Below are 12,817 nucleotides of genomic sequence, written 5' to 3'. Positions count from 1 at the left end.
AAGTCACAGAGTGCACCCTCAGCAAGTTTGCTGATGATACTAAACTGGGGGGAGTGGCTGACACACCAGAGGGCCGTGCTGCCATTCAGAGGGACCTGGACAGGCTGGAGAGCTGGGCAGACAGGAACCTCATGAAGTTCAACAAAGGCAAGTGCAGGGTCCTGCACCTAGGGAGGAAGAACCCCATGCAGCAGTACAGGCTGGGGGTTGACCTGCTGGAAAGCAGCTCTGCCGAGAAGGACCTGGGAGTGCTGGTGGACAACAAGTTAAACATGAGCCAGCACTGTGCCCTTGTGGCCAAGAAGGCCAATGGGATCCTGGGGTGCATTAGACAGAGTGTTGCCAGCAGGTGGAGGGAGGTGATCTTGCCCCTCTACTCAGCCCTGGTGAGGCCTCACCTGGAGTACTGTGTCCAGTTCTGGGCTCCCCAGTACAAGCGAGATACGGCGCTACTGGAGAGAGTCCAGCGGAGGGCTACAAAGATGATGAGGGGACTGGAGCATCTCTCCTCTGAAGAAAGGCTGCGAGAGCTGGGCCTGTGTAGCCTGGAGAAGAGAAGACTGAGGGGGGAATCTTATCAACATGTATAAGTATCTGAAGGGGGAGTGTCAAGAGGATGGGGCCAGACTCTTCTCCGTGGTGCCCAGCGACAGGACAAGAGGCAACGGGCAGAAACTGAACCACAGGAAGTTCCATCTGAACCTGAGGAAAAACTTCTTCACTGTGAGGGTGACTGAGCATTGGAACAGGTTGCCCAGAGAGGTTAGTGGAGGCTCCTTCCCTGGAGACAATTCAAAACCCATCTGGATGGGATCCTGGGCAATATGCTCTAGAGGACCCTGCTTGAGCAGGGGGGTTGGACTAGATGATCTCCAGAGGTCCCTTCCAACCTGAGCCATTCTGTGATTCTGAGTGAAGTGCTAGCAGCCAGACCAACAGCAAAACCTTGCTGTAAACAAGGTAAACTGCTGTAAGCCACGATTTGGGCCAGGAGAGCTTCTTGTTTCTTTCTTGTGTAGAGTTCTGCTTCTCACCCATCACAGACAACCTCTATGTTCCAGTTCTTCTAGACTCTTCAGTTTCATCTAGACTCTCTTAAAAATCAGGAGAAATAAGTGTTTCTAGAGCATGGTTCAGCTACTCCTAAAGCAAGCAGCTAAAACAGGTCGGATGAATCACTTCCACAGCAGCTTTTCTTCTCCATTGATTATACAAGGGACCAACAGGGACCTGGTCTGATGTAGTTATCTAGAGTTAGGTGAAATGAAGCCTATCTGTCTCAGACATCTGTACGTGTGAATCCACAGCATTGCTCATCCTCTCATGGTTAAGATTGGGAATAAAACCCACTGCAGAAAAAGGCCAGAAGTACAAGGCATCCAGTTTTCTAGAGACTGACCTCAAATTTGAATTCTCACCAAGGCAAGATCTTCCTTCTAGAAGAGAGTCTGAGTCATGATTTCTATTTGCAGCACTATAGCTAATCTGGAATCTGACCTTTGGCATGTCATTTAACCTCCTTTCTCCTACTAACTGCAAAGCAGGGATAATTACAACAATCCCACAGAAACATTAAGAGTCTTAATTGATTAACATCTTTAAAGTGTTCTTGGATTCCAGTGCCCCTCATCAAAACAGAGGTACTAATAACTATTACATGTACACTATCATAATTATCATTGCAAAGAGAGCATTTATCTGTTATTTCCCTTTAAAACAGCTTAAACAAATATATATATATATGCTGCTTTTTGGGATAATCTTTCCCAGTGGTATTCAGATCCCTATTTTTCTGGGATTTGTATCTTCTGTCATATGGATAAGTGACTTCCATTTTATTTGACTGATTTCAAACCAGTTACTCATCAGCTGTTAGACATGAATTTTCCTGCGTCCGCACAAAGCTGTAATCACATCATGCTCTGCTCCCCTTTGTGTTTAAATAGGGATCTCATGCCTCTCAAGTACTTCCACCCATCACCCACGGTGGGACTGAGCATGTCACTGCAGTCACCTTCTAAAAACAGCAAGAGCAAATGGGCAGGTACCATGCTGCGCTGCTTGTTGTTTGACACACAGAGTCCCCTGTGCCCACACATGCACCATTTCTGGTAGCACCTGCATTAAATCTCAGCATTAGAGGCAAATCCTCAGTTCTCTAGCTCAACTGTCACCGTCAGATTTGATCCTCTCTCAAGGTTACGGAGCTTTTGCATTGAAGACTAGAGGCTGCACATTAAACACCAACTGCAAAACACAGATGACTATTCCAGCCCGTCTTCCTGGGTGCACCATTTCTAGAGCAGAGCCAGATTTCTCTGGTTTGTGGTAGCCACTATGCAAGTGGCTGTGATTCCAGCAAAACCTGCGCACCAGCATCTATTCACCTGTCCCACCAGCTCTGCCCTTGCTTGCCTGAGCTCATTCCAATGCAGAACTAAAACTCGAAGTGACAAGCAACCTGTTTCCACAGCTATTTTCCACACCCAGCTACATTTAATCTTTGCTTCATTGCCTCCTTTAAAGTTTAATAATGGTTTCACTGAGCAGTCTTAGTCAAGTTTTTGACTTTTTACTTAAATATCCCTGGCTTAGCTCGAACACCTGAAAGAATCTCTGGTTCAAGTAATCTGCTCAGCACAGGCAGCCCTGGAATACACTTTCTGCTAGTCATCATTTTTAACCAAGACTGCAGGTACTGTGTATATTTTTCCACTGTAGCAATGCAACGGCACGGTTTTAACCTCCTTGCGCTCTTTTCGTAACAGCACTTCTACCAGAACAGAGAATAAAACAGTAGGCATGTCTCAAAATGCATTCTTGAAAATCACGTTTCTATTCATGGCACCCACAAAAAGATATAGTATCCTCCTTCCTTTTAAAGTACCGGGGAACAGCTGAAAAAAAAAAAGACTTAGTTCACAGATTGGTTGTTTTTATTTATGTATGTGTAATTTGCAGATAAAAATTTTAAAGCTTTCAGAGGTCCTGAGAATGCACCAGCAACTAAATTTGGCAAAGTATTACCAGATGATTGCTGTGTATGGACCACAACACTTACTGGGGAAACTGATGGGGGAGTGGGAAATTAATAAGTAAAAATATTGGCTGGCGAGAGCTGGGCTGCCACGCTTGCAGCCCCGGTCAGCAAGGCCAGTTTCAGATGTTTCACAGTGAGCAAACCAAAAAAAACAAAACAAAACAAATTCCAGACCTTGGAAGCCAAATTACACGTCTGCAGGGGGAGAAAAAAAAAGAAAAAAGGAGGTCTTTATCTGACTCCTTGTCCTCCCCTCATCCACACACAGAACAGCAGCCAACTGAATATTTGGCAGTAGAGGTTACGCTGACGTAGAGCCTCAGTGACACGAGCACGTCTGGAGCTCAGACAGGACGCGAGCAGATGTGGGGACTGAGCTACACAGAGCCCAAGGTCACCACCATCCACCCCCAACCTTTTTGCATCAACGGGCACAAAACTTTTTCCCCAGAACAGGATCAAATCTATCTGATAAAGGTATGCCATAGCAACTCAGAGCTGCGGCAATGACAAATCCACCGCTTGCCCTTCTGAACGATCCCACTGTTTAATAACTCTCAGTGCTGGGAAATCACATCTTATTTCAAGATTGATTTTCTCTTACTTCAGCCTTCAAAACCAGGATATCGTTACCTCTATCAGCAATGCCAAGATTTCCACACTAAATCAGACATTCTTTTTCATGTAAAATTATTTAGATATCTGACATGTGCAGCACCCTGTGAGTCGTCTTTGACCCTTTTTTTTTGTAAGCAAGTGTTTTCTTTCTCCTCCTTTTCACACTGTGCTTTATAGTAGCTTAAATAAATGTGTACCTTGGTTTTATGAACAAACTGTCGGAGTGAATTTGGATTTAACACCAGCTACTTGCAGGAGCTAAAAACGTTCAGTTATAATTGAACTACTAATATGAATATATTGCCTACTACTACGGTCACTAACGTCATCTAACAAGTCCTTGAAGTATAATCCTCATGCTTTGAGGGAGATCCTTTTCCAAAGATGGTTTCGGGTGTTTTCCCCCACTCCTTCTAGCACTAAGTACTTAGAATTCCTAAATGATTTGATTTTTCCCCTTCCAATAAAAATGTCCCATTACTTTAATAGGATGAGTCCAGTTGCACCACGCAGCACACTTAGATTCGCCTCAACGGACAGCTTTACTTGCTTGAAACCACAGTTAAGCTTGGGCTGTATTCTCTGTTTTCAAAGCACATATAGTGATGCTGCGATCATTTGGCGTAACTGGGACATGCATTTATTTATGCCCAAGTGGTATTGTAACTGCCTGCATGTGACCTCAGGCACAGGCTCCAGGCAATAGCCTCTTTCTCTGGTGACAAGGTCACATACAAAATACATTTCATTTGCTCTAACAGCATTCTTCTAGGTTTACACATGACTTTTTTGACTTGGTCTCTGATGTTTGTTCATGTCTGAAATGGCTTTGGACCACTAGTGCTACCTACACCATTTCAGCAATCACAAATATTTATTGCACACATCTTACTGATCATGCAAAAAATCACATGAGGCATGTTGTAGCCATCACGTCCTGATTTCGGCGTGTTCTTGTGGAAGAAATCTTCAACAGCCTTATGTTTCTGCCAGTAACCTGGCACACTGAAAAATTACAGATGCAAGAAAACAGAAGCTTCTACAATATTAGGGTCAACGTGTCCATTTCCTTCATTCTGCAATCCACACGGACAATTTTAGAATGAAATTTTTCATGTGGTTTAGCTCTCAAAACAAAGATAAATTTTCAAAGAATTCAAACGTTCCACATATTTAAATACAAAGGCCAAATTTCTTAGTAAAAAGCATCCGCCATGCCCTCCTCCCTAGAATAATTAAGAGTAGCTACACACTCAACACTTGGGAAAATCTGATCCAGGTAAAACGAATTTTTCTTGTATTTTTGAAATACGATCCTTAGATTTCACCTCCCCATTTAAAAGAAGAATGCCATTTTGATCTCATACAATTTGCAATGCATATCAAAAAGAGGCTTTATCTGTTAACTGGCATTTTAACCCAAGTTTACAAGAAACAGCCCCTGGCCAAACCACGCAAAGATGTGATAGCTGGACAGAACTGTGTTAACTACATAAAATGCAGTTCGCATGCAACATCATCAGAAAGTGCTGTCTCATCAAGCAAAGACGTTTTGTGGAGGCAAGGTTTGCAGGAATATTTCTTTTACCACATCAACTCATATAGTCAGAAAAAACGGACAAGCTTTTAAATAAAAAAAACCCTCTTCAGGTCTGAACCAAAAGTTTCAGTCACCTCTTTTCTTAACTTTTTATCTGCCTTTTTCTCCTTTTACTCCCTTCAAGTATGATTTTTTTTTCCTCTTTTCCTTCTCTCCCACAGACAAATTGAATGTGAAATTAGTCCTGGGCCTTACAACATTGCTAAGAATCGATACTTTGATGAAAGGAAAAGTAGGAATTTTACTTTAGAAAATTATCCTTCTTCTGAATGGTTTTGGTATTTTCTTAGCTCCTTTGTTGGAAATGTCTGTTTCAGATCTGTAAAAAGACTCGTGTAACCATAAATTTGTCTGCTTTCTCCAACTATACTAGCCAGTTTAATAAAAGATACTCCCTCTCCCTTCAAATACTGTCTCTCTTATATCCTTAGACCGTGACTGCTACAACAGTATACTACAGTAGCATGTTTTATGGAAATACATTGGTTTTCAATTAAGACAGCACAATCTCTCATACTCTGTAGCTAAAAGCCTAAGACACTTGGCTAGGATGTGGGAAGACCCAGACTTAAAACCAAGGTCTGTGTGATTTTAAGAATAGTGTTTCATCCCAAATTATCTGGAATCAGGCAAGGTAGAACTTAAATTTAAGTCTCATATCCAGAACCAGTATTAAGACACCAAACTAAAGGGCCAGTCCAAATCAAAACATTTGTACTGCAGTTTCTAAAAACGGAGAAGTCTCCAAGTATGTACCTTCACAAAAGAAAAGTCAGAAAAGTTTTATTCTCATCCTGTTTCAGATTCAAACCCTCAGCTCTGCTTTCATGAAACAGAGCCATCATCCTTGAGTCAGGCCTAACCATCATCTCTTCTAAGCCATTAACTCACAAACTTCATGGCACACTGCAGTATTAACACCATTTACTACCTGCAACTATCACCTGAGACAGTTTTTCTCAGTGCTCCCCTCACCCAAGCCATTTCTTCTTCACAGTACAATTTTGCTCTCATTGCACCTAAATGGAAAGAAACTGGATATTTTACAGACTTTTCGTTCTCTTTGCCTTCCCTTTCGCTACACCAGCTGCAACAAAAAGAGCTGAAGTGTCAGCTTTCTCTCACTGCTTTGAGGAGCTGTTATCTCTATTTCCTGATGTTTTGAGAGGTAGCACTGAAAATACCCAATGGATAACATTTTCTTCTGATAACGTTACCTGAGCCAAAGAGGTCACCACTAGAAGGAAGCAGTGGCTTCTGAAGGAGACAAGCCCAGCTGTGCTTGGAGGCTATGCAGTCCCCAGCACGAAACTAAACACAGGTTGTCCCTGGTTGGTGTGAAGAAGCTCTCCAGCTGCTGCTCAGCTACTAATCTATAAGTACCGATAAAACCTTAAAGGGAAGAAACTCTAACCATTTGATTTTAATTCTGTGAAATCTTCTGAGCGAACACTGCAGCATATTAATATGAAAAAGCTCCATTGTTTCGTTTTAAACTTTGATTTTCCAACTGTTGTCTACTCCTTATACCTTTTCTCGTGTGCTTTAACAAACCTTCACCAAGGTTTGCATGAGCCAATTAAATCATGGCTTTCTCAACTTCTTTCTACAGACAGGTGATCTAAAACACTAAAGGTTGTATGTTCCCAAGCTGGGATAACTGAATGGACTCACACCTTACCCAGAAAGTCTCCAAGGATACAAGTCACAGGTTTACAAAACTCTTTCAACTAAGGAGGGCTTGGGATCGATTTCCGGATGCAGCCTCTCGTGTAGCAATGGCAGGAAGCAACCTCCCTGAGTTTCTGCCTGTTTCCACACAAAGTTGCAATAGGAGAATGTAAAGCTCATTCTTTAAAAGCACCTTGAGGTCCTCAGATGAAAAGTGCTTCTGAAGTATTCCCTGCCTGGTTAGCCGTTTTCTTTTTTATCCCATGGACATCATATTTTTCTTCACCTCTCGTTGATTAATATAGTGCCTTGAGGATGGGGTAGCAGGTATTGCAAGGTCCTAAGTTCCCTCCCGTGCAAAAAGACAGAGGCACAGGCCATGCCGTCCTGCTCCGTACCCAGATCCCTGCTCCTATGTCCAGGGCGGTATTCTGCAGGAATCAAAGATTCATCAAAGACTTTACATTTGAGACTAGGTGGAGGCAGGCTGGACTGAGAATGACTTTCTCCTAGGATGTCCATAGGTTGATTTAAAAATTATCATTAAGTTAATTCTGTTCATTAAAGATGCCATTCATACTTGTTCATTTGTTTTCATTTTAAAGACTGACAACAATTTCCATGCACAACTAGTTTCAGCTCTGAAAAGTGTGTCTGGGTCCCAGTTGAACAGCAGCAGCCACTTCTTGTTTGTGGATATTGCTACAAGGATGGCTAAAAAACCAAATGCATAGGAGATGACAGAGGAGAAAAAAAAAGAAGAATGCAAAAAAATCAGGTTGTCAAACTTAACAGAGGGGAAATGTCTTGCTTTTAGAAATTAACTATACTGCAGCAGATCACAGGTAGCTCCAAGTTTTTGGCATCAGTGAGACAGTCGCTATGTAGCGTTTACAGTTGGAGCAGGGGAAGATGGGAGGACAGCATACCTCCACAGGCAGCTCCATATTTCAGGCACTAAATACACACACACACACACACACACACACACACACACAAACACACAGACACACACGCACACACACACACAGACACACACGCGCACACACACACACACACGCACACGCACACACACACACAATTTACATTGCTTTTAAAGTGACTGGAATTTACCTCCTAACATATACACTGAAGCTCTTCTAATCCAACAAATATCCTGGGATAAATTTACTTTCACATGTTTATCTAGGATAAAGCTATACCCACCCCCAGGCACTAGAATATTTTCCTCTTAAATCTGGCCAAATATAACCCCCCAATCTTCAACAAAGAGTCTCGAGATATTTCTCTCTTCAGTAGAAATATTATAACATAGCAATTATGAGAATAGTGTGTGCTTATCTTCATTTCCAGCAACTCTATTCTTGCATTACTTCCTTAGAAGTATGCCTCTCCTTCCCTTCAAATGTATCAGTGCTAAACCAATGAAATACGTGGCAACCGCAGTGTCAGTTCTCGCAAGGAAAAAATATGTCAGCAAAAACATGTGATTCAATCTGCTGTATAAAGCAACATTTCCTCAGGGTTTATGCTTTGTGTGGATAAATAACAACTGTCCAAAAATCATCTATTTAAAATCAATTTCAAATATCAAAGGGTCAGATTTCAGGCAGCTCCCTTCAGCAAAAACAAACTGACAAGCAAAAACAACAAAAAACACCCTAATTGACTCCTTTTCTTCTTTTTTGATTTAGTGCAAGTTTGGTTCACAACAAGCCAACAGAATTTGGCCTCGTGGTCCCAAAATTAAGGGTGAACTCTTAACTGAATAAAGATGCAAAAGGTATTACGGATCTTACAGCAACTGTAACTTGGCCCCTCCAGGCACATGCTGCTTCTCTGATGAGAGGCATCATATGGACTATTTGCATTTGCAACTTGAACAACGAGATCTGCCAATTCCTGCATGTAATCAAAAGCTTCTGTCTCGACAATGTATTTTTATCAAGTTTTGCATTCAATTTCCTTCTATTCACATAAGGACCAAAGACAGGAATGTAACTAGCGGGTCTGTTGGAAGAAATAGTCCGAGGAGGAGCAAGTGCTCAGCAAGCAGGGAGTTGGCCGGCCTGCAGCTTTACTTGCCTGCTGAAGCTGAACTGCCCACTTAACGCTTTCTGGTTCACAAATTGTTTGTTGTACTTAGGTATTACACATCTAAAGGATATTTTGAACATGCTACATGAATCAGTTAGTTCAGCAGTGCAGGTTAGAAAGGGCTGAGATACCGCCAACAATTACGTTCGGACAAAATGCCGTCCAGTCCCATAAACCCTGGGTTATTCTCTATTTTTTGCTCCTTTTGTTTTTAACACCTTTTGACTTCAATGACAATTACGTTTTGATTCTTTTTCACTCTTGTCAGAAAGGACTAACTACACTATTTGATGTATTTTTCACTAGCTGCTCCATCTAACCTGAGAGGTCAAAGTCGCAGATTCAGAACAATGATTTCTTCCACTTTTCGGTAGTGCAGCAGTCCCATTACCTCTCTGCACAAAAGCTACACTCTTGCAGCTATTGAAATACTCCTTCGGCAGCTCTTCTGCTGATTCTTGCTCATCAATATGATCATATTTCTTGCAGAAAAGAAAAGCAGACCTTATTTTTTCAAAGAGCAATTCACAACACAAGCAAAATCACTTCAAGGTCCTCACCTATGGCTGCCTGAAGTTACTTGGCTTTTCAAACAACGATTGCACTTTTGCAAATCAGGACTACTTAAGAGGGTCTCCTTCTTACGAATTTTCGGCAGGACGAGCCACAAAAGGTTGGCCTGCACCCCTTCAAGGTACCAGCCTTTTTCCCTTCCACAGATGATGTTGCAATTTCTTTGGGGAAGGGGGCAGGAAAAGCCATCTGCCTTCACCTCAGGTTTTAATATCATGTCCACCTTAACAAAATGATATTGCTCATCCTTTATTATTATTTTTTAATAAACTTGCCACCTATATTTATTTGAGGTATTTATTTGAGCTGTTGGCAGAAACGTGATAAATACTGCAGCCAAAAGTCAGAGGAGGCATCCCCCCTCTACCTGCTGCCGGAATCTGTTTTCGCAGAACGATACTACAAACTGAACTCTTCACTGCTTTATGGTATTTACTTTTTAATTTGACAGCAGTAAAAGGAGCGGCTTACGAGTCAGGATTCCTGGGTTCGATTCCCGTTCTGCAGTTGAACTCAGTTTTGAAATGCTCATAAATAAAAGCTCAGTGCCTCATTTGTGCGTATACAGGGGAACAGCCGGTCACTACAGCTAGTCACTGCTGCTGCTGGTTTTGAGATCATCCAGTGAGATGTTCTCCACGCACAATAGGAAACCAGAATTTCTGTACTGAAACACATTTTGAGCTTTGCTTTCCCTTCATCAGTGGATTTTTGTTTCCTCTGTTCATAACCAGCTACTCTGAGACACTTATTTTCCTCTTTGTAGTGCTCTTAGTTTTGCTCAGAAGATGCAGTTAAAAATACTGAGAGGCCATGGTGGGTGGTGTATCAGAAATAGACACTAGCTCACTGTGAAGCATCCTAAGTAATATCCCACAAAGATAAAGACATGGCATGAAAAGAAAAAAAAAATTGCATTGGTGTTCTGCTGCTAGGGAGCTAAATCTGAACTGAACATAGGAAATGCGAGGTACCATTTGCGGCCAGATCTACAACCCCTCCTGCTAGTTTCAGGTGTAAAGTGGCCCTGTGACAGTGAGGTGAGCAGAAGGTCCCAAAAATGTACCCAACAGTTACCTCCAATTACAAGCAAAATACACACGAGCTTGGGCATTTCTATGAAGACAGTGAAGAACATCAGTAAGAAAATGGACCCAATGGGCATCTTGTATAAACCAGCAGCTTATATAAACAGAATGGGTTTAGTGCCTTTAACCCGCACTTTAAAAGCTATCGAAGCTGTTTAGGGGATATTAGTTTCTTCCCAACAACAGGAACATAAACAGCGTTCGGCTGATGCAAGGCGCTATGAGACCATTCAGGGGATCGGCCCCCAGATTTTTTCTGCTGCTGAAGTTTCTGCTCATTCACCCAGGAACCACCACGGTTATATTTCATCCCAAAGCGCTCAACAAATATGCGTTTCACAAACGACACACTGGGATCACTTCATCCAGCCTGCGGGGAGGCCCAGCGGCTGTTTAAGAGGTCACAAAAGCACCCCCCACCACTTAGCCAGGGAAGTGGCTTTATCAAACTGAAACCACAGAGGGAACTGGGGCAGACGGTCCGCGAGGATGGTGCTCGGTACCGGGCCAGGGCCCGCCGCCCCCACGGGGAGTCTCACAAAGTAGCGCGTATATAAATGACAACTCGGTGTGCGTGCACGCAACGGCGCGAGGGGACACCGGTGGGTCTGAGCCCCTCCGCGGTGAGGTACGCACCTACCCGAGCCGTGCGGGGACACCAAAAGACAGAAACAGCTGGTGCTTCGGCAACTTGCAGCAAGCACCCATCTGCAGTCACGCTCGGGCTGCTGGGGAGGGCGAGTTTATGGTTTACGTGCACATAAAAAAATGTGCACCAGCGAAGAGCATGGGGCCTCTTTGCACCCGAGGTCGTTAGTCCCGAGGAGAGTGCCGTCTACCGATTCACCCACTCGGCTCCCAGGAGTTCACGGGAGCACGTCTCCTACCCAGCTGCGCAACCACAACTTCTTTTTTATTAATCTTTCAAGATATGCTTTGATCCCATCAAAATGTAATATAGCCACAGGCATGACAATAATCATACCTTAAAAAACCTCCATCAACATGTAGATGCAACCTTAACAAAACGCTACTGAAATGCCTAATAAAATAAATGCCATTTAAATGCTGCTACACGGAAACCACAGCCCTAGCAGCGTGGAAGATTTAAAAAAAACAAAGGTCTAGCCGTCTGCACGCAGAATGTTAATACTATTTTCAAAGCAAGTCCAAGAGAAGAAGATGAGGAATTTAATAAGCGTAGTGGGCGTGTAATCAGCATTTGACCATCCTTGCTGTAAAAGTAGGTAAGCATCTTCCTGGCCCAAGACATCTAGGAATGCCACTGAAAGACAGCTAAAGCTTTTAAAACAGAATTTAAAAAACATATGTATTTCTAGTGCAGATTTATTGAGAATTTCATTCTATTAATAATATCACCCAATCCCCTTGGCGAAATACAAATCACGACGTGGGCATAGTAAGTGGCACAGTAAGTTTTGGGCCCATTTGCAGCTCAGTTGGCTGCCAACAATCAGCTATGTCAAGATTTGGAGCATCTCTTGACAACCCTGTGACAGCTGCAGTTACACAGCATTATCTGGTCTTCCAGTAAAATCTTTTCACTGAGACAGCATCACACTGCATTTCACAACAGGAGAAGTATTCGCTGTTAGGCTCTCTCTCTTCGTCATTCATGTCTGGAATCAGGACATTTGCGGGGGGAGTGCCTGTTGGTGCTCTTACTGCCTTGAACCTAACTGCTCACTTCCAGATAGAATTGATCAGCAAAACATAAAACAAATCGCCAATACGTTAAATCCTCCGACAAAAGACAGAAATAATGTTATTTATATTTCATCTCATGCTCTAAAGTTTAATTTTAAAATATTTGGTACAGAATGCTCATGGGGTATGCAAAGCCAATTCATCCTCTCGTCTAGTCGCATACTCAGTCAAACAACCTCTTTTTGAATCAAAAAATAGGTATTTTTAAGATATATTACAATGATCACATACAGACAGACAAACATACCATGATGGGATCTCTAATGTTGCTACAATGTTGTCACCATTTTATCTGGACAATTTTAAAACGTGGGTTATGAGAAACTGAGTACACTAAGCAGAACAACAACAACAACAAAGTGGACCCTACCTCCCCCAACTACTGGTTGGAAAATTTTAAAG

The 12,817-nt window shown here is 42.6% G+C and overlaps 1 protein-coding gene across 6 annotated transcripts in view; it reads right to left on the bottom strand.

Moving 5' to 3' along the window:
• Positions 1-12,817, bottom strand: part of EVL (Enah/Vasp-like) — a 153,495-nt gene that overhangs the window by 115,228 nt on the left and 25,450 nt on the right. The gene's annotated exons all lie outside the window — the stretch shown is intronic.

The sequence above is a fragment of the Struthio camelus genome, chromosome 5 (assembly GCF_040807025.1).
Source record: "Struthio camelus isolate bStrCam1 chromosome 5, bStrCam1.hap1, whole genome shotgun sequence".
NCBI classification, from domain to species: domain Eukaryota; kingdom Metazoa; phylum Chordata; class Aves; order Struthioniformes; family Struthionidae; genus Struthio; species Struthio camelus.
The sequence above is the reverse complement of the archived record's forward strand: the minus strand, read 5'-3'. Positions and strand labels throughout refer to the sequence as shown.